General features: G+C 39.2%; 1 protein-coding gene across 1 annotated transcript in view; it reads left to right on the top strand.

Annotated features, from left to right (window-relative positions):
• ABCA1 (ATP binding cassette subfamily A member 1) overlaps nt 1-22,090 on the top strand; it is a 182,921-nt gene that overhangs the window by 5,741 nt on the left and 155,090 nt on the right. The window contains exon 2 of the mRNA XM_079925542.1: nt 323-384. The gene's annotated coding sequence lies outside the window, so the exon portion shown is untranslated. The remainder of the gene's footprint in view (nt 1-322; nt 385-22,090) is intronic.

Here is a 22,090-nt window from a genome sequence, read left to right as displayed (position 1 = left end):
TTCTTTCTTTTCTTCTTCCCATTTTTTCTCTCCCCTACTTCTCTCCCCCGCTTCCTTCACATTCACCTAATCATCCATCCATCCACCCAACCGTCCACCCAATATTGACTGAGTACTTTCTATGCACCAAGCTCCTTAGACCAGTAGTTATGGTCCAGGAATAGAGAGGGTGGAGGCCTATTCAAGGGCAGGAGCAGTGGGGATAGAGGGTATGGCAGAGAAATGAGGGAGCTGACAAGACATGACACCCAGTAGTAGGTGAAGGGTGGTGATGGAGTCAAAGATAACTTCTGACTGGAAGCCTTCTCCCCCCATTTTGCAGAGTTCTACAGTCTCTGCCAGTAACTCTGGAACTTGGGTACCACCTGAAACAAACAAAATGTGGTAAGTACTGCAGTCTTTCTACATGTAATTTATAATGCATAGACATGCCGCCCCAAGGTTCTGCTGGGCAAAGTTTCACTTGATATCTATAGTCAACCAATATGCTACCACACAATGATTGTGTATCAGTTTATATAATTAAAAGCTATAAGAAGCTTAAATGGCTGAAAAGTATAAATTTTAGCTAAATTTTTGAACCCCCAAAATCATATAAGAAAAACTAGCAAAACACAGAACAATCAGATAGTCCAGGAGACCAACTCTAAAGACAGAGAACACTGATGAAAGAGAGAAGGTATTGGAAATGAGACACATAAAAATGCCCTGAGACCAATCATATAGAAATGCTGAGAGCAAATCATTAGCAAACCTGGAAAAGCATTGCAATAAATATTTGTTATTACAAAGAGCACCTCAATGCAGGGGTTAAAAGTGTACACTAAAGATTGTCACAGTACGAGGATTTCTCTGGACCATCTGTTTGAGGCACCTACTCTATCATAAGTGCTTTTACAGGAGACACAGACAGAGCTCAGAGCTGCAGAGAATATGCACAGGAAGACAGCTCAGTACAGACATCTCTATGTGGCTGAATCTAATCACAAACAACCATGGGTTGCTCTCTCAAGAGCCTGATTATTGAACTCATTCAGTGCATCTAAGAACATAACTGCTAATTTTGCTTATAATGAAATGCATGAATAAATAAATGCATTAATACTCTAGTAAAATCTATTAAAGTATGATGGCTGGTGGAGGTGCAAAGCACCAGAGGAGGACAGGGAAGGGAGAGTATTCAGCTGGGAAGGGCTGTGGTACCACACTGGTTGTTACCCTCCGTGTCCTGGGATGTGGCACAGATATTTACACCGGCCAAGGAAGGCTGAAATTCTCCCCCTGCGTGTTCTACTTCCTAGGGCAGGCACATCTAGTAATTTCAGAACAATTTCTAGTAATGAGAATGAAATTAAAAATAACAAGAGAGGGGAATGCAGTTAGCCGAAGTGGAAGGTAAGTCACCGGAATCCCAATCCAGCAGTCTTCCTTCTACCTCACACAGCAACTTAAACTCTTGCTTCATTTATTTTTATATACCTCAGAATTCACTCTTTTTAGTGTTCAGTTCTATAGATTCTGAAAAACACACAGAGTCATGCAACCATCACCAAAATTACGATGCAGAACCGATCCATCACCCCCCAGAGTACCCTGTGCTGCCCCTCTGTAGTCAACCCCTCCTCCCACCTTTAACCCTGAAAACCAGTGCTCTCGTCTCTGCTCTTTAGTCTTTTCCAGAATGACATGCAAGTGGAATTATATAGTAGCATAGCAGCTTTTTAATTAGGGGATTTAAAACAAAGCGAGCCAACAAGAACAAAGCCAGAGCCTATTCCCTGAATATTCTAGTCAAGCAAAATTTACTGTGCCAGACTCCTCACATCTTCCTAATGCTTCTCAAAATATTTTTCCTGATTGAAGCAACTTTTGTTTCTCTTTCTCCCGGTCCCAACCCTCAGTTTGCTTAAGAATTTGGGGGCAGCTTTGCAGTTGTTTCCTGTGTGGCGATAATTGTGTGTTTGACTCTACAGAGGAGACCGGCTTTGCAATATTCTGTCTGGAAAAGAGGCAGTGTTGGGTTTTTCTAGAAATGTTATAAATTAAGTCTGAACTAAAGAAGAGAGCTCATTTCATGGAGTTGCATTAGGATTTTCTTGAAAGAGCACAGACAAGAAGGGTGTGGGAAGCACAGCGAAGCACGTAAAAATTATTAAAACTCTAAGGGTCCTCTTTTATGAAGGCCAACTTCATACATAAAGGTACATAAAATTCCTGAAACATAAAACTGTGAGGCATGCAAAGGAAAGACAACACCTATGGGTTTGTTGGGGTGCACACAAACGCCATGAGGCAGACAGGCCAGCTCTAGGCACAGCATGAGTTCATCGCCTAACTCTCCATCACCCTCTCTACTCTGGTTCTTCATGATCCAGAACACATTAACTATAAAAACAAATGGTACGAGAGCTGGATTTTACCTTAAATTTCCTTTGGCTATTATTGGCTATTACTGGTAATAATAAATATTATTATTATTTATTAAAAATGGGTTCAGGGATATGGATTTGTTTTGTTCCATTCCATGAAGTATGGAAATAATAACACTACCTACCGGGGATAAGGATGGAGTGAAACATAGGCTGCTTCCTGTCTCCTCCATCTTCACTGGTAGTATTTATTGTGCATCCTCTCTGGACTAGGATAGTTGCTGTTTGGCTGGTGCTGTCTTAGTATAGTTAACTTCTTTCCATTATGTCACCTTGCTTTCCCAGCCTATTGTTAAATCATTTGTATCAAACCGCTATGTATGCCTGCTGACTGGGGCTCCGCCATTGTGCTTATCAACAGTATCAGACAGAGGAGCAGTGAAGGGCACCAAGGGAAACACTATATAAACAGAGTGATGGAGATAGTGGCCTGGTGACCCATGGGGACAACATATGCATAAGATCCCTGTATTTTCTCAACTCTCAATTTGTGACAAAATCAAGGTCCCGACAAGACATTAATATATATTTTTATTTGTGAATGTATTATATACAAAGTCTTACTCAAATATCTTATGATTTATTAATAAAAGTAAAATAAAATTCAGTTCTGCATGCAATAAATCTAACTTTTAATATAGAAAAAAGTAAATTCATGAAAACGATGGGTTTGATATACAATCTCTGGCATCCGGTGGTGAAACAGATGGTTTGTAAGCACATAGCAAAGAAAACAGCATGGGTTTACTAAGAGCAAGCCATGCTAAACCAACCTTGTTTCTGATTATGATAGGGTTGACACTGATAGAAAGGAGAAATTCCTTAAAATCAGTGTATCTTGATTTCAGTAAGGTTAAAATGTTTCCTTGAGGACAAGATGGAGAAAAGTCACCTAGATGGTAATGCAGTAGAGCTGTTGCTGGTTAAACAAGTGGTTAATGAACCAGGGCACCCTCGAGGGAGGTATATAGTGGTATGTCATAGGACTCTAATTGTTCCCTGATTTTATCAATAACTTGAATGAAATCTGTACATACCTTTACTCAATGTTTTCAGAGATATTGAGTACAATGAATATCAAAATCAAGGTTTTTTAAGAAGAAAAAAGCAGACTGGAACATCTCCCCAAACTAATAAAAGATTTTTAATAAAGACAAATGTAAAGTCCTAAACCTGTGCTTTAAAAAATGCACAAGTGTAGAATGGGGGTAATTTACTTCTTGTTAGTTCATGAAAAGAAGACATGGATATTTAAGTCAGTTTCAAAAGTAATGTGAGTCAACTGTATAAAATGGTTGCTGAATAATAGAATAGTATTAGTATCAGATGGAAATGACCATCCTGCTGTACTTTCTTTTTTTTTTTAAAGGATTGGATTTTTTTTATTAATTAATTTATTTGTTTATTTTTGGCTGCATTGGGTCTTCCCTGCTGCGCACAGGTTTTGTCTAGTTGCAGCGAGCAGGGGCTACTCTTCGTTGCAGCGCACGGGCTTCTCATTGTGGTGGCTTCTCTTGTTGCAAAGCATGGACTCTAGGTGCGCCTGCTTCAGTAGTTGTGGCACACGGGCTCAGCAGTTGTGGCTCGTGAGCTCTAGAGCGTGGGCTCAGTAGTTGTGGCGCAAGGGCTTGATTGCTCCACAGCATGTGGGATCTTCCCGGACTAGGGCTCAAACCCACGTGCCCTGCATTGGCAGGCGGATTCTTAACCACTGTGCCACCAGGGAAGTCTCCCGCTGTACTTTCTAATAGTCACACGCATCAGTAGAATTGTTTCTAGAACCATGTGTCTGATTTCAGGAAAGACATTAACAAACTGGAGCAGATTCTGAGGATCTGATTGTGCTGATTTGAGTCTGAAGATCCCATCATGGGACAAATAGGGGGAAAGAAGAAACATGTACTGATTGTCTACTTAGAGCATAAGAGAGAATGCAAAAAGGCTGGAGGTCAAAAGGAGGATGGAATAAGAATAGGTGAGCTTCCTACGGGTTTAAACATAATAATAAGTAACTGTGTAGGAAGTGGCTCCAGAACACAAGTTATCTAGGACAGGGAAAGAGTCAAGAAGGACATTCTGCTCCTCTCTTGCCCTGAATAAGGGTGAGGAGTGTGTGTGTGTGTGCTCATGTGTGTGCACACGTGTGTGTGTGTGTGTGTGTGTGTGTGTGCAGATAAGTAGGTAGCTAGGTGGTGATGAGAGTGTATGTCTTAGGCAATTTGTGCTGCTGTAACAAAATAACACAGACTGGGTGGCTTATAAACAACAGAAATGTATTTCTCACAGTTTTGGAGGCTAGAAGTTTGCAGTCCGGGTGCCAGCATGATTAAGTTTTGGTGAGGGCCTCTGCCAGGTTGCAGACTGCTGTCCTTTTGGTGTACCCTCCCATGGCAGAAAGAGGGTGACAGAGCTCTCTGGGGTCCTTTCTATAAGGACAGTATTCCCATTCAGGAGAACTCCACCCTCATGACCTAATTACCTCCCAGAGGCCCCACCTCCTAATACCATGACCCTGAGGCTTAGGATTTCAACCTGTGAATTAGGGTGGGGTTGGACACAGACATCCAGTCCATAGCAGCATGTGCTCCTCGTCCCCTGCTCCAATAATGGCTTCCCTCAGGACACTCCAAGTTGTCCTCATCATTCAGTGTTCACTCTTGTCACTAATTTAGTGCCAAGCCTCATGGTAGGAATTGGAGATACAAGGTTGAATAAATCAATTTTCTACATAAAATGAGCTCACAGTCTGGAGGGGCAAATGGGCGTGGTGCCTGCAAGTTGGCACACTGAGCTGAGAAGCCAAGTTAGGAGTCTAGGGTCACTCAGTCCTCAGGGCAGTGACTAAGGGTCATCTGCACAGACGTTCAGAGCTGGAGAGGATTTTGGACACTTGCTGAGTGCATGGTTTTCAGACACTGCCTGGTGGAATCCTTGGCCTTTTGCAAAGCTTTCTTGGGGGTTGCTGTGTGTGAGAGGGAGGTCGAATGGGAAGGTGTCTGGGGTCCTCCCTTACTCACACTTCAACTGGAGAAGCTCTACTTCTGTTTTATTTGTTCATTATCCATAGATGAACTAACTTGCAGAAAGGGTACTGCTACTGCTAAGAATTGAACCACACCCTAAGGCCACACAGGAGGAGAGTGACCAGAGGCCAAAAGAGATTGTGATTTGCTTGATGTGATTACAGAAATGTTTTTGTTGTATACCTACTATGTGCTTATAAATACTATTCATTCAGTGGTTTATTGAAATACCTAATAAGCCAAGATCCTGTGTGCTTCTAAAATTGTCCTAAGATTTCTCCTCAGAAGTTTAGCTTTTTCGTAAAACGCCACACTCCCTAAGGGCAAGAATTTTGCCCTACTCATTTTTGTTTCTCAGATGGATAACACTGTGCCTGATACATTTGGGCATTCCAAATGTTTGCTGAATATATGAGGAAGGAATTAAAATAATGTATTAATTGGACCCAGAACAGATCTTCTAACTGATTATGGAAAAATAAAATAAAATTCTGAAAACTTGATTCAATTTTCATGAACCTAATAAGCTGAAAAAATATATAGATACATTACACTGCATTAGCAGTAACTATAGCAATCAAACTACATATTGATTGGTGTTGGGACGACTGAACATTTGGCTCTGAAGCAGTGTCGTTTCTTTCATCTGTGTGTACCCAGTCTCCCGTCCCTTCTTAGTGAATCCTGGAATCTAAGTCATAAATAATAATAGAATTCTGCCAAGGATACTTCTCACAGGAGGGATATGTAACTTCCTTTCCTGTGATGCACTGACTCACTAAACAGCTACCCTTGTGAATTCCAATTAGCAACAGCTTTTGTTCTTTCTGGTCAGACTTTTGGCAAATATAAAATCTTCAGGATTCCTTTAGCCATTTCTAAGTGTAGGCCGGAGGCATTCAGACACGCCCAGAGGCACTCAGTAACCAACTGATCCATGAAGGTCTGGCTTGGGCTTGGCCAGACTGAAGCCTTGACATTGCGGTTCTCCTCCGAGAAGGTGCCTGTTGGGTGTGCCGTAAAGACAGCATGACTAGATAGTGCATGGAGAGGGTGCTTTTCCTAGTTTTACCAAAAGTGTTAACCTGTAAAGCTGCGACCAGTGCTTGCATGCATATGCACACACACACACACACACAACCACTGACATATTCATGAAAAGAATCTTTAGTAAAGAACAGAAGCCAAGATTTTATAGACCAAGAAGGGGAGGGGTGATGTTCTTGGAAGGAAGTTGACAAGAAGTAGCTATGAGTTATCCCCAGAAAGCAACGAAAGGCCCCCAAAGCTATGGGAGCTATTAAGGGCCCTGCTTTTGCTTAGCAGTTCATAACTCTTAAATTTTATGCAGTCTTTTAAGGCTGCCCCTCTTATCTAGAGTAAATGGATTATTTTACAAATTGTTCCTCAGACTCACATTCATACATTCTGAGACCATGACTTTATAGGAGAATGTAACTTTCCTCATTCTGGGCAACTGAGTTCTATAGCTAAAGACACTGAGACAAACCTTTAGTCAAGTGTAGCTTGGGCATATTGCTTCTTCTCCCATGAATGTGAAATGGTACTGGAAGCAGAAACCCACTTTTTGCCATGAGACATGTCAATGGTACTTATTTTCTTCAAAATAAATCCCAAGACTCAGAGATAGCCTCCATCTCTTCAGTGAAGTTCATCCTCTGAAACTGCTTTTCAGAAGCTGGAACCATATTTTATTCTTTCAACCACATTCATTACATACGGAGCAGCTATCATATGCCAGGTTCTGCAGATACATTAGTTAACTGACCACTGTCCTTATCTTCAAGAGGGTACTGGGAAAATGAACAAGTGTTTCTAGTATGTATTGCTGCCTAAGAAGCCACCCAAAATTAATGCTGAAAACAAAACCAGTAATTTATTTTGCTCACAAATCTCTAATTTTGGCAAGGATCAGAGCAGGAGCTCATCTCTGTTCCACATCTTCTGGGGAAGTTCAAAGGCCAGGGCCTGGAATCACCTGAAGACTTCTTCATTAACCTGTATGGAGGTTGATGCTGGCTGTATGCTGATATCCTAGCTGGGACAGTAGCTATAGCACCACAATATGGCCCATCTGTATAGTCCTTCCACTTCTTCACTGCCTGGTGATCAGGCTCCAAGAATGAGCCCAGCAGAAACCAGCAGAAATTGCACGGCCTTTTCTGACCTTGCTTCAGAAGTCATACAGCATCACAACAGCATGCATTCTGTTCCTCCAGGCAGTGACAAAAGCTCACTCATGTTCAAGGGGGAGGGGAATTAGACTCCACCTCTTCATTGGACAAGTGTCAATATATAGACATGTTTTGAAACTGCCACAAGAAAATAGACAATTACCATGAGATGGAAAAGTGGGAAGAGTAAGCACTGGGCTTGGGCAGAACCTAGAATTAACACCTAATTCAATGGTGGGGGGGCAGGAAGGACTTCCTAAAATAAATTATATTTAATCTGATTCCTGAGAAGTCAGTTGAGATTAGTCAGGAGAATGGGGTAGCATGGTGGGAAGAGTGGTACATGTAGAGAAGAGTAATGAAAAACTGAGCAAGTTTACATAATTACAAGTAATTTTGGAGAGCCAGATGTAAAGTTTGAGAAAGAGTGACAAGGTATGAAGCTGGAGAGGTGGCTATGAAAGGCCTTGTAAATCACTTTATGGGTCTGGACTTTATCCTGCAGGCCATGGAGGAGTCATTGAAGTTTTTCAAGCAGAAATAACATGATCAGATTTGTATTTTATAAAAAAAACCTCAGCCGTAGTGTAGAAAACTTGTCATAGAGGAGGGATGGGGGTAAGACTGGCAGTAGACAACCAATTCAAAGGCTGTTGGAGTATCCAAATAAGAGATGATGATGGAGTGGGTTAAGGTCATCTTGATGGGGGTGGAAAAAAGTGACAAAGTCAGGAGATCTGAAGAGTTAGAACTGATGGGACTTGGTGACTATTGGTTGGTTGTTGGGAGAGAGAGAAAGGGGTCAAGGGTAAGAACAAGATTTTTGCCTTGAGTAAGCAGGTGATATCATTCATTCTTATATGGGACACAAAAAGAGGAACAGTTTTGGGGGGATGGGAACATGGGATGCTCATGAATTTGGGATTATGGGATACTTATGTATTTGGAATTATGGGATGCTATTTTGAATTTGGAGTGATTGTAGGACATTCAAGTGGAACTATTCAGTAGGCTGTTGGATATGTGAATATAACTTATATAGGAAGACTGGGCTTTGAAAAAAAGATTTGAGAGTCATCAGCGTATAGAATTTATAAATGGCAATTTCAGACTTGGATGAACAGAATAAAAAGAAAGAAAAGAAGAAACCTTGAGGTTCACCAATATTTAAAGAATGGGGAAGAGGAAGAGAGCCCCACAAAATGGATGGTAAAATAAGTCAAGAAAGTAGCCAGATAGCCAGGAAGTGGGGCATCATGGAAGCCATGGGAAGATTGTTTCAGTAATAGAGGCTATAGAGAAGTCAAATAACTTGAGAATTGAAACAGCTCCTGGGTAACTAAGACAACTGGGCCCCTGACGTTCTCTGTTTTCTCCTACACATTTTATGAGGTTAATCTCAGGGCAATGGGGTATCCCATAACTGTCAAAATCAACTCCAATATCATCAATAAGTAATATGGAATTTAACTGAAGATTTTGTGGGGAGGCGGAGGTGTAGTTACATACTACCTAGCAAAACTTGATGAAAATCTTCTTTATCCAGCTCTGTTCTTTCTCCGAAATTTCTCTTCCTTTACCTCTTCTCTCTTCTCTATGCACAAACCTCTCCAGTTTCTTCAGTACCACCATCCTCCAATATTTTATATCTTTTCTTATCTTGTCCACTCTCCCCTTTGCACTTTGTTTTGTAGGGCCATTAGTAATAAACAATTTTTAAAGTATAATGGTTATATTTAGCAACCTGGAGTTACAAAACAAATTAGGCCAAGAACAATTTTAGTGTAGTGGGATGGAGGGCACATTACAGATATTAAAAATAAGTTAGACTTCTTGTTAAACATGTTAGACTAACCATATACATTTAACTCCATTCCCTTTTCAAACATCACTAAAATGACAGCTGTGGCTTCCATGAAAATGTACTCTTCAGATTCCCTGCTCTTAGGAGCATAACTCACCAGTGGCCTTAGCTGCTACCCCTCTAGATCCACCACTGCCTTGATGCCAAGGCCACACTTCCTGTGGGCTGTTCCTGATGGTACATGGTAGGGATACTAATGCAAGCTCATTACCATGAGACTCCTCCAGTAGCAGACATGGGCTTGAAGGCTCTCCCTGGCCTGATCAAATCTTTCTTGGAACCACAATGTAGTTCTGGACTCTTCCTACTCAATCCTCAATTCCTTCCCTCGTTCCCCTTGCAGGCATCCAAACGACATGGCAGTTGGAAGCCTCGGCTGCTCCCCTTTCCCCCAAATAAATTTCTTGTATATATAATCCAATCTTGACATCTACTCCTCAAAGGACCCAAACCAACACGATTGTAAAATTAAAAAGGCAGAAATTCACAAGGAAAAAGAGATAAGGTGACAGTAGGAGAGAAATGTCAACAAAATTCTGAAAGAAAGTTGGTAGATGAAAGGTAACTTACAGACTTACAGAGGAGAAAGATGAAACCTAGGTGCCAACAGAGGGGCTAGCCAACAAGAAGGAAGCTGACTTGAGTTGCAGAGTCTTCCAAAGGCTCAAGAATTAGAGGCAGAAAGCACTGGGGTGAGGCTGAAAATATGAAGAAATTGGCTGAAAAGTCTTCATGAAGAGGAATAGATCACCAGATTCCTTCTTTCATGACAAGAATCCAAGTGAACTACCTCTCTTATTACCCCTGTAAGGAGACTGGAGATGCCAATCTTGGGAATACCAGACACAGTGGAAGGGTGATTAATTGCAGATCTACAAGCTGGTGAGAACTCCCCCAATCCCTAGCAACTAGCAGCTCTCTCCTTAAGAAAGACTCTCTGAATGTTGATAGCCAGGGTTATATCTCCCAGATAGGAGATTCAAGAATTCTTCTCTGGAGACACTGGTCTACCCCAAAGAAAATAACTAGTGATACTGTCTTTTGGAGTCCCCCAAACACAATCCCTGTGGCCAGGTACAATCATCATATAGCAAAATCCACCATTCCATATGCTGAATCTCCAAAAGGCATAGACAAACAAACAGAAAAAGATAAAAGCAACTCAAAGGAAAAGAGAAACAACACAGCGACAGGAGAAACATTTACGTATAAACCTTTTAGTTACTAGTTTCAGAGAAATAAGAGTAATTTTGTAACCATGAAACAAAAATAAAATTCTTTAAAAAAGGGAGTCAGAAAATAAAAATATTTTGGAAATTAAAAATATGAAGGCAGAAATAAAAAATTAAGTGGACTGTTTGATGAATAAAATTGTGGAAATATCTATTAAAGTAAAATAAAAAGTCAGTGAGATAAAAATAGGAGGAAAAAATAAGCCAAAAAAAAAAAAAAAAAAAAAGGGAAGATCAATCCAGACAGTCAAAATTTGAGTAAAAGCAACTTCCAGAAAAAGAACCAAAAAGAAGGAGGAGGAGGAGAAGAAGGGCATTATCAAACAGAAGAAAATATCCCAGAATTGAAGTCTATGTCTGCAGGATAAAAGGGCCCACTGAATGTCCAACATAATGAATGAAAAAAGACCTATACCAAGGCACATTCTGGTGAAATTTCAGAACATTGACTCAAAGAGAAGCTCCTAAAATCTTCCAATGAGAGAGGGAGAGGAGAAAGAATTAGAAACTGATCACATACAAAGCATTAGGAACCAGAATGCCAACTAACATCTCAGCAGCAGCCCTAGACTTCAGAAAACCATGCAGCAATGTTTTCAACATTCTTAGGAAAAATGTTTTCCAACCTTAAATGCTATAGTCAATCAAACTACCAATAAAATATGAGGCTGGAATAAAGATATACAAGATCTTTAAAAATTTACTTCCAAAGCAACCTTTCTCAAGAAGCTACTGAAGGATATACTCCACCAAAAAGAGAGTAAACCAAGAAAGAGCTAAGTGGAGTGACTCAATACAGGAGAGATGTGAGTCTTTCTATTTAGAGGCCTCCAATCAACTCACACCATCAGTTTAGACTCTCCTGTGTCCAGTTCCAGCATTGCAAATTTGAGACCCTAATCCTTACACAATTCTTTTATTAATGTCTAAATCCCTTCTTACTGTCAATCCACTATTATAATGACCTGGTCCAATAATTTCCTTAGTTAATTTATTAACTCACTCACTTACTGAGTGCCCACTGTAGTATAGCTGAATTTGAAGAGAAAATACAGGGAAAAACAGGCATGAACGATTTTTTTTTTCTTTCTCTTTGTAGTTTTGTTAAGCCTTCCTTTCCCTGAGGTCAAGGTCTGATTTGAAAGAGGAACAGAAAGAATGTAGATAAAGGAGTTTCTCCCACTTTGAATTTTGTATAAGATAGGTATATGCATACATATCATTTGAGATGCATATGGGACCCATTGCATGTGCCAAAGTCCTGGAGAGTAGGACTTTAAAAATGGCCTCTTTTGGGAGATGCAAGAGGGAAGAGATATGGGAATATATGTATATGTATAACTGATTCACTTTGTTATAAAGCAGAAACTAACACACCATTGTAAAGCGATTATACTCCAATAAAGATGTTAAAAAAAAAAATGGGGCTTCCCTGGTGGCGCAGTGGTTCAGAGTCCGCCTGCCGTTTCAGGGGGCACAGGTTCGTGCCCCGGTCCAGGAAGATCCCACATGCTGCGGAGCAGCTGTGCCCGTGAGCCATGACTGCTGAGCCTGCGCGTCCGGAGCCTGTGCTCCGCAATGGGAGAGGCCACAGCAGTGAGAGGCCCGTGTACCAAAAAAAAAAAAAAAAAAAAGGCCTCTTTCTTCCAAGGAAACTATTAAGACCCAAGTGATGCTGCAAATTGTATTAATTTTCTAAAGTTCATATATTTGAAATGTTAGATTTAGCATACCTCTAAGTGCAGAATTTTTTTTGCCTTCAACCTGCTTTGGGTTTGAGAGATTGTCTGGGTTATAGGAGGCCCAAATATTTAGCAATATTGGGGTCTGCACATGAGCTTCATAGTTTTGATGTGTATTCAAGAAACTGCTGGTACTTGTAAGGCATGTTGCAGATGCACTTGATGCCATGCTTCTAACCCCTCTGTCTACCTATGCTCACTGGCACCTGCTGTAGAGAGTTTCCAGAGCATAGACAGATTCCCACCCCGAGCACCTGCTTCCCTTTTCTCTGCATAGGGGCTTTCTTGGCACCATGAAGAGCTTGCAGAGCCTCAAACTGGCTCAGCCCAGAAGTGCAGGGACATCAGCACCCCTGGGGCAGAGGGCAGTTCTCAACCAATGGGAGATGGAAGTCAGTGGATATACTCTCCAGCCTTTCCCTCCACCAGTGGACTGATTCTGGGCAGGGCTGACTCTGCTTTTGCATGACTTGAAGTTGGCTGACCTTGGGTGTAGGGGAGCAAAATTTGCCACTCCAAAACGTGTCTCCTCGGCATGAGGATTATTTTAGGCTATTGTTTTTTTTTAACATCTTTATTGAAGTATAATTGCTTTACAATATTGTGTTAGTTTCTGCTGTATAACAAAGTGAATCAGCTATATGTATACATATAACCCCATATCTCTTCCCTCTTGCATCTCCCTCCCACCCTCCCTATCTCACCTCTCTAGGTGGTCACAAAGCACAGAGCTGATCTCCCTGTGCTATGCACATGCTTCCCACTAGCTATCTATTTTACATTTGGTAGTGTATATATGTCAATGCTACTCTCTCACTTCGTCCCAGCTTACCCTTCCCCCTCCCTGTGTCCTCAAGTCCATTCTCTATGTCTGCATCTTTATTCCTGTCCTGCCCCCAGGTTCATCAGAACCATTTTTTTTTTTTTAGATTCCATATATATGTGTTATGGTATTTGTTTTTCTCCTCCTGACTTACTCCACTTTGTATAACAGACTCTAGGTCCATCCACCTCACTACAAATAACTCAATTTCGTTTCTTTTTATGGCTGAGTAATATTCCATTGTATATATGTGCCACATCTTCTTTATCCATTCATCTGTCAATGGACACTTAGGTTGCTTCCATGTCCTGGCTATTGTAAATAGTGCTGCAATGAACATTGTGGTACATGTCTCTTTTTGAATTATGGTTTTCTCAGGGTATATGCCCAGTAGTGGGATTGCTGGGTCATATGGTAGTTCTAGTTTTAGTTTTTTAAGGAACCTCCATACTGTTCTCCATAGTGGCTGTGTCAATTTACATTCCCACCAACAGTGCAAGAGGGTTCCATTTTCTCCATGCCCTCTCCAGCATTTATTGTTTGTAGATTTTTTGATGATGGCCATTCTGACTGGTGTGAGGTGATACCTCATTGTGGTTTTGATTTGCATTTCTCTAATGATTAGTGATGTTGGGCATCCTTTCATGTGTTTGTTGGCAATCCGTATATCTTCTTTGGAGAAATGTCTATTTAGGTCTACTGCCCATTTTTGGATTGGGTTGTTTGTTTTTTTGATATTGAGTTGCATGAGGTGCTGTATATTTTGGAGATTAATCCTTTGTCAGTTGCTTAATTTGCAAATATTTTCTCCCATTCTGAGGGTCGTATTTTCATCTTGTTTATGGTTTCCTTTGCTGTGCAAAAGCTTTTAAGTTTCATTAGGTTCCATTTGTTTATTTTTGTTTTTATTTCCATTTCTCTAGGAGGTGGGTCAAAAAGGATCTTGCTGTGATTTATGTCATAGAGTGTTCTTCCTATGTTTTCCTCTAAGGGTTATATAGAGTCTGGCCTTACATTTAGGTCTTTAATCTCTTTTGAGTTTATTTTTGTGTGTGGTGTTAGGAAGTGTTCTAATTTCATTCTTTTACATGTAGTTGTCCAGTTTTCCCAGCACCACTTGCTGAAGAGACTGTCTTTTCTCCATTGTATATTCTTGTCTCCTTTATCAAAGATAAGGTGACCATATGTGCATGGGTTTATATCTGGGCTTTCTAACCTGTTCCATTGATCTATATTTCTGTTTTTGTGCCAGTACCATACTGTCTTGATTACTGTAGCCTGGTTGTTTTAAGAAACAGAAGACTCAGGAAATTTTTATTGTTGTTGTTGTTTGGTTTACCTCCCCCTTAACTGACTAAAAGAATTTAGATAAAAGGCCTGGTCCAGGAAGAGCACTAGCACCAGAGATATTTACAAAGAATATGGGCTAAATATGGTAGAGCTTGGGGACCAAAGTCCTCTCCATGTCCCATTGTTTCTGTGAGGCATAACAAGCATATATTTACCAAACATTTGTTTTTCCCATCTTCCTTTAAAATTGTTTTTATCTCTTTTGCGGTCCCAACATCCTACCCCCTTCTCCTTCTCTCAGATGGCATGTAAATCGAATTGCCTAACTTGTCCTTGGGCCTCGTATTCTCATGGAGTTCCCATTTGTACATAAATTTGTTTTTTCTCCTGTAATCTGTCTGTGTCAATTTAGTTATTAGGCCAGCCAGAAGGACCTAGAAGGGTAGAGGAAAAATTTTCCCCCGCAAGAGTTGGCATATCTGGCAGGCTTAACTTCACTGGCTGACACTACTTGCTCTGAGGCTACTACTGCTAAAAGATCCAGCCAGCAGAATGTAAGAGTTTTTACCATGTCAGTCTCCCAGATCTCTGCCTACAGGATCTGTTGGAAGCCAGAATGGTAAGAGTGCTTTATTTCCTTTTTCAAAATTTAGATTAGCAGGAGAAAATACTTGTCGAACTAGTTCCTTAGGTCACAGTGACTCTGGTAAAAGTTTGGTTAATGGCTACTCTTGATTTTTATTGATCCTTTTCCTCCCAAAGATGGTCACTGATTTTCTTTGTCTCTGTCTGTTGTGTTGTTTGTCTTGTTCTATATATTGAGATCTTAGCTTTATGATCAGTGAGAACTCTCTCTGATCTCTACCAGCTGGAAGGCGCAGGTACCAGCATGTGTTTGGTGGTCAGTCTAGTAGACTGGGATTCCAAACAGCTGTAGCCAGTTTGTCAGAACAGGTAGCAACCTGGGCTTGCAATTGGTGTCTCTTTTGTTCGACAGTGCTAGCTCTTGGGGGGAATTTGTCATAAGTCCAAAAGGGGACCTGTCTTCTCAACCTTTGTTGTTTTGTTAATGCTGGAAAAGTCTTATTCCAATAGTGCCTGCCTGCTGTCACAGATTAGTGGGTCTATGACTCATATTCTTGTGGGAAACCAAAGATACCATTTGCACTGCACCGTTCTTAGCTCATGTGACAACAAGGTCTTTGCTTTCTTAGACTAATTCTGGGAGTAAACTTCCTAGATCTTATAAGGGCTGCATCTTTTGCACTCTCTTGTGGGATGCCTCTTGCATCTTTGGTTAAACCATAAAAAGGTTTATTGGTTTGAGTCGCTATTTCAGATTAATATAAGATCCTACTCATCAATGGCCAGATAATGGATCCTTTGAACTGGCTATATTTTAAAGAAGAAAATAATGTTTTAGAGACCTCCCATGCTAAACAATTTTCTTATTGATATAACAGCTAGCCTTAGGGACATCCTTAATAAGGTAGAAGGACAGAAATTAGAACAAAAATAAAAGTTTACTTAGACCCCTGCAGATACTGTGAAAAATCAGAACATTGGAATTATAATTGTCCTGTACTTAAGAAAAAGGAGAAAAAAGAACAAGAGGAACTATTTGGAAATTTGGGCAAATAAAAACAATTTTAAACGTCTAAGAACTATGGTTTTAGAAGCTATAAATATCTGCCAAAAGAAAAAAAAAAAAGATGACCAGACAAAAATGTGTGTCCCACCCCATTTGCAGCTAGATATAGATGAAGAGAAAATGTGGGTTAAACCCCAGTTGTAACTAAGGTCCTACCAAACTGCAGCCAGCCCTCAAGGAAATTACAACCTAGAATTATAATGGCCATTATGAGGAACATTCCAATTAGATAAGATCATTTAAAGGGTTCACTTAAAAGCAAGGGCTCCCAAATCAGACAAAGAGAATGGGATACATATTTTAATTGGTATGCAGGAAACTTCAAAAGGCTTCTAAATTCCAAAATTGCTTTGTTGAAAGATTTCTTATAACAGGCAGAAAATAAGCTAGACGTCCACTGGTCTGACTGAACTCATGATCATAGCTGATATTCAGAGCTAATAAAAAAAATTTAGGCCTCATCCCCTGAGTTAAATGCACCCAGAGAGAAAGAAGAATATTCCAACATAAGTGGATAGTTATGTCAGTCCTTTGATAAGCAACTCACCTCACAGATTTGTCTCAAAAGACTTTTAAGTATCCCGGTTTTAGGAAACCAAATTCTTTCTTGGAGGAACTTGCATTCCTTCCCTGTGTCTCTGAGATGTAAACATTCTACAAACTTCAGGGAGGTAATTCTTATGAGAAGAAAAACAAAAGGGGGGAAATTGTCATTTGAAAAATTAAATGAATGAAAATTCATATGTCTTCTTCACCAATATTAGTAGCAAATAGTTTTAGCCATCTGAGCAGATAAACTTAGCTTTTTCCAGTTGCCAAAACAAAATTTGCATCCAACTGTTCTTTTGTAAACCAGTAAGTTTTGTACTGTTGTGCCTGTCTCATGATTAAAATTCTTTTTAAACAAAAGCTATAAGATCTATGTTTGTTTCTATCTATATGTTTATGTATGTGTCTATATATGTATGTTTTAGAGGTGTGATAGTTTTCTAACTCTGGATGGTATTACTAAAATTAATTTGTAAAAGAGCTCTTTTAATTGGTTTAAACAAACAAGTGCTCATAAAAAATTCTGAAAAATGTAATGAAAACTAACCCAAATGTTTTTCAAGTTCATGTGATCTAGGATTAATCTTTAGAAGATAAAAGTAAGTTTAAATTTATTGGTTTCATTAAAACAAGCATGTCTTTAGCATTATCAGCATTAAGTATGTTATTTTTATTCTACCTAGTTTTGCTAAAAGGCAAATAAGCTATGTTATCTCTATCACAAAATTTGTCAGCCAGAAAAAAAAAAAAAAAGATGCTTGAGTTGATGGTTGACTTTGTTTAATGTCTCATGAAGTTTTTTTTTTCCATAGGTAATCTAAACATAATTGTTTAGAATAAATAAAATTAAATAGATGTAAGTAGGATCAATGTTTTTAGGTAAATTTTAAACAATAATAATTTGTTATGGTATATATACTTAAAAACAGCTTCCAGGGGCTTCCCTGGTGGTGCAGTGGTTGAGAGTCCGCCTGCCGATTCAGGGGACATGGGTTTGTGCCCCGGTCCGGGAAGATCCCTCATGCTGCGGAGCGGCTAGGCCCGTGAGCCATGGCTGCTGAGCCTGCGCGTCTGGAGCCTGTGCTCCACAATGGGAGAGGCCACAACAGTGAGAGGCCCATGTACCGCAAAAAAAAAAAAAAAAAAACAGCTTCCAAAATCTTTTTGGTTACTAGAAACCTTAGTGTTCTGCTAAGTTGAGTTAAATGATGAGTTAAGTTAAATTTCTTGAATATCTAAATCACTTCCAAATAAGATAAAATAATGAAACATTAATTGCTAAACAAGTCTAAATTTACCTACTTTTGACCTCTTATTAAAGAGGAACTAAAGATGTTTGTAAACCTGTTTTGTGCCAAATTGAAACAATTGTGTTATGAGGAAACATATGTTTCTAGAAATTATTAAATGTATTCATGCATTTGTCAATCAAAAGAATGCTGGTATAACAGTTCACAGTTGCTTACTTCTTAGTTTTCACTAGAAACTAAGGTTTCTAAGGGTTAAGTATTCTAATTAATATACATGATTAAAGCTACTAGAAATAATAAGGGAAACAATTTTGCATGCAAGGAAAGTAGAATATATTTTGGGGTAAGAAAAGGTGTGAGGTATGGAGATACTTTCTTTGTTGAGGGAAATGCAAGCGATTTTGTCCTAAAACTGATTATGTCCAAATTGGAAAGAAAACAAGGGACAAACTAAAATGGCCATATAGAAAGTTGTAGAAGGTTTGTGGAAAAAGGAATATCTGGAAAGAAATTGTATGTGTGATCAGGTCTGGCTAAGATTGGAATGAATTTACTTAAGTAAATGAGATTTAATATCAAAAGTAATCTGTTACAAAATTAGAATTTGGTTTTCTCTGTTAAAAGAACAAAGTTTTATCGGACTATTGGTCTACTCTTGATAAGAAATTGTAAAATTCTTTATTTTTTAAAATAACCTGCCTAGAAAACAAGGATTCTATGTTTTGTCAAAATAATATCCTGTGTTTTTTGTCTTCATCAGGTCTTTGATTACTTAAGTAAACCAAATCTTCCTAATATTAAAAGAGTTAAATTTTGCTCAGAACTATGTAACTTTCTATATTTGCCTATAAAATCTTTGTCACTATGGTTAAGTGGATAACTAACATTTTTCACAGTGATCTGTGATCCTATTTGACCAACTGTTTTAAAACCTTTTGATATTCTTGACAAACTTTCCAAAACCAAATTCTAAATAAAGTCTTTTTGACCTCAAACTAACTTTGAAATTTTCCAGAGGGTCCCTGGAATATTTCAAAAGATGTGTTCTCTCTCCTTATAAAAAGGGACATGTTAAACTAATTAGTCTTATTTGGTATGTTAAACCATTGTCAAATAAGAAGCAATACTAAGCCTTCTGTATGTTTTGTCTCTATGAGTATACATTATGTGTTCCAGAAATTATGTGAAATTCCTAAAAATCTGATATGTCCTGGTATAATGTTGTCATCATAATTTCAGGTATCTTATAATGTTGTACATCACAAAAATAACGACACTTCCTTATCAAATGAACTCTAACAATAGGCATTTTAAGTCTTTTATTATTTATAGGCAGTTATTATTTTACTCTGTCTTGCAAATATGTTCCATCTTCAAAGAGATTCAAATATGTTTCATCTTCAAAGAGATTCATGGAAGGGACTCTTAACACATATTCCAGAATACAAGTTTCTGATTAACTTTCAGATTGTATCACTGAACTGGGTAAGAATTTACAGAACCCTAATGGAGAAACTGACAGCTTCATAAAACTGCTAACAAAAGATCAACAAGAATTAATTACATGGGACTGAAGGAACTGATGAGGATGATTATAATTTTTTTTGTGATTTCTTTTTGTTTGAAATATTGCTGATTTTTAAAAATATTTTGTTTTCCAGATACAAGGAAGCCTTCCCTCTTAAGCTAACTATGACTTAGATCAGTTTGGTAAATTATATCTTTATAAGTAGAATTGAGACATTTATCTTTTTCTCCCTACCTGATTCCTCCAGAATTCAGAAATTCTCCATGAGTATTCTTATTTTCATGGCAATGTAGTTACTTGCATAAGTTCAGTAAGAATCTGTTCTTCTTGAAACGGGACACAGTTGGAAACATTGGTTATATTACCAGGGCTTTGACTGGAATATCATATTTGAGAGAGCATTCATAGACTCAGATATGACCAAACAGCTTTAAGGAACTAAGGTTGACTTTATGGAGCCAATAAAGCCCCTTGAAAAAATAGCCTAGTATCTTGCTTAGGGTTCCCAGCAGTCTTACCAGGTGAGTAAGGAAGGTTACTCCCTAGCAGGTGAAGGAACCTCAAGCTATTTTGGGGACCTCAAGAAGAGAGTAATCCAGCCAAATCTATAGGTATTGCAGGCAAGTCTAGTGGTGAATTCTTGGCTTGGCTTCCTGGCCTCAAGAGGCATTTAAAAGTGCAAAGTGAAATTCCTTTTGAAAAATTCCAGCAAAGCAGATATAAAAGAGTCTATATGATCAATTACTATTCTTGCTGCACTTTTATAAATGACCAGGTCAAGTTTATTGAAACTAAACCTATTTTTGCCAACAAATTAGTCTTAATTTGGCTGTCTTTGGTAAAAATGAGGGTGATTATAGAGAGAAAAATTAAGTTTCAGTGATAAGCTTGTAGATATTAGATACTAATATTGTCTATCGTCTTTGAGGTTCGTTTTCTACACGTAAGCTGTTCTAGATCCTGAATTCTTCTAGTTGCCTCATATCTGGCTACAGCCCTCTCAGCTAACATTTCCAATTTCTCCCATCCTTTTAACTTGAAATCATTGAGAACTAAAACTGCCCTTTTTTCTGAAGTCCTGCAAACTGAAGCTAGATGATGATAAAAACTTTGGAGAAATCATCCCAACACTTCATGTTTAGACAATCTTCTTCATGCCTGTCGCTGTGTGGGCCAGTCAGAAAGTTTACCAGTACACTTGATGACATCATCAGAGACAATCTATAAACCAGGAAAATCTGATGGCCACTGCCTGCCCTCATTCCATCTAAAATGCTTCAAGCTGGACATTTAGAAATCTTCTCAACTGGCTTCCTTCAGAAGTCTGAAAATGGGATTATGGTCAGCTCCAATCACTAACCATTGTTTTTCTTTTGTTTCCATAGAAATGCCTCTAATTAACCTGATTACTTCTACCATAGACCTAACTTGGGGAGCCTCACTACATCAATGTCTCCTGAAATGAGTTTAACTGAACTAATCTATTGTCAGAACTAAGAGACTGATTCAGTAAGATGAAACAATCTACCAATTCAACTTTTAGACTGTGAAACTTCTTGGGGAACTTTCAGTGGCGGGACTGTAGGGGAACAAAATATCCCCTCCGCCCCCAAGATGTGTCTCCTTGGCAGGAAGATTATTTTAGGCTGGTTGTTTTAAGAAACAGAAGACTTGAAAAGTCTTTCTTTTTACCTCCCCCTTAACTGCCTAAAAGAATTTAGATAAAGGGCCTGGTCCAGGAAGGGCATTATCAATAGAGATATCTACAGAGAATATGGGCTCAGTGTGGCAGGGGGACCTTGGCAGGGCCTGGAGATCAAAGTCCTCTCTGTGTCCTATTGTCTCTGCACAGCATAGCAAACATTTGTTCACCAAACATTTGTTTTTCCCATCTTCCTGTAAATCGTTTTCCTTCCCTTAGAAGCCCCAAACCCCGAACCCCTTCTCCTTCTCTCAGATGACATGTAAGTCCCAATTGCCTAACTTGTCCTTGGGCCTTATATTCTTAAGGAGTCCCTGTGCATACATAAATTCGGGTTCTCTCCTGTTAATTTGTCTTGTGTCAATTTAATTATTAGGTCAGCCAGAGGAACCTAGAAGGGTGGAGGGAAAATACTCCTCTTCAACAATAGTGAGTGCCCCCCTTAAATTTTGCACCCTGGCTGCCTTTTTCACTCCTCCCTGGTCCTGGCTCTGATTCTGAGGCAAGTTCCTCACAGTTTCTGAGAGGGTTTCCAGCAGGACTGAGCCCCAGTAGCTCACAGTTAATAACCTACTTATTAACATACCTTTTACTGATTTTTCTCTTTTCCTTGTCACACTTTCTCACTGGTGCATCCTGAGATTGCCTTTCAAACCAGTACCTCCACCCACTTCCTTTTCAGCTCCCACTCCTGAAGGAACTTAAACTAAGGAGGCATTGCTTAGAAATGGTGTTTCCTCTCCCCACCCCCACCCCACATACGATTTATTTAAGCTTATGATCAGCTTATGATATGATTCCATTAGCTGTAG

This window comes from Stenella coeruleoalba, assembly GCF_951394435.1.
Source record: "Stenella coeruleoalba genome assembly, chromosome: 7".
NCBI lineage: Eukaryota > Metazoa > Chordata > Mammalia > Artiodactyla > Delphinidae > Stenella > Stenella coeruleoalba.
Note: the sequence above shows the minus strand (reverse complement) of the source record. Positions and strands in the feature narration are given on the sequence as shown.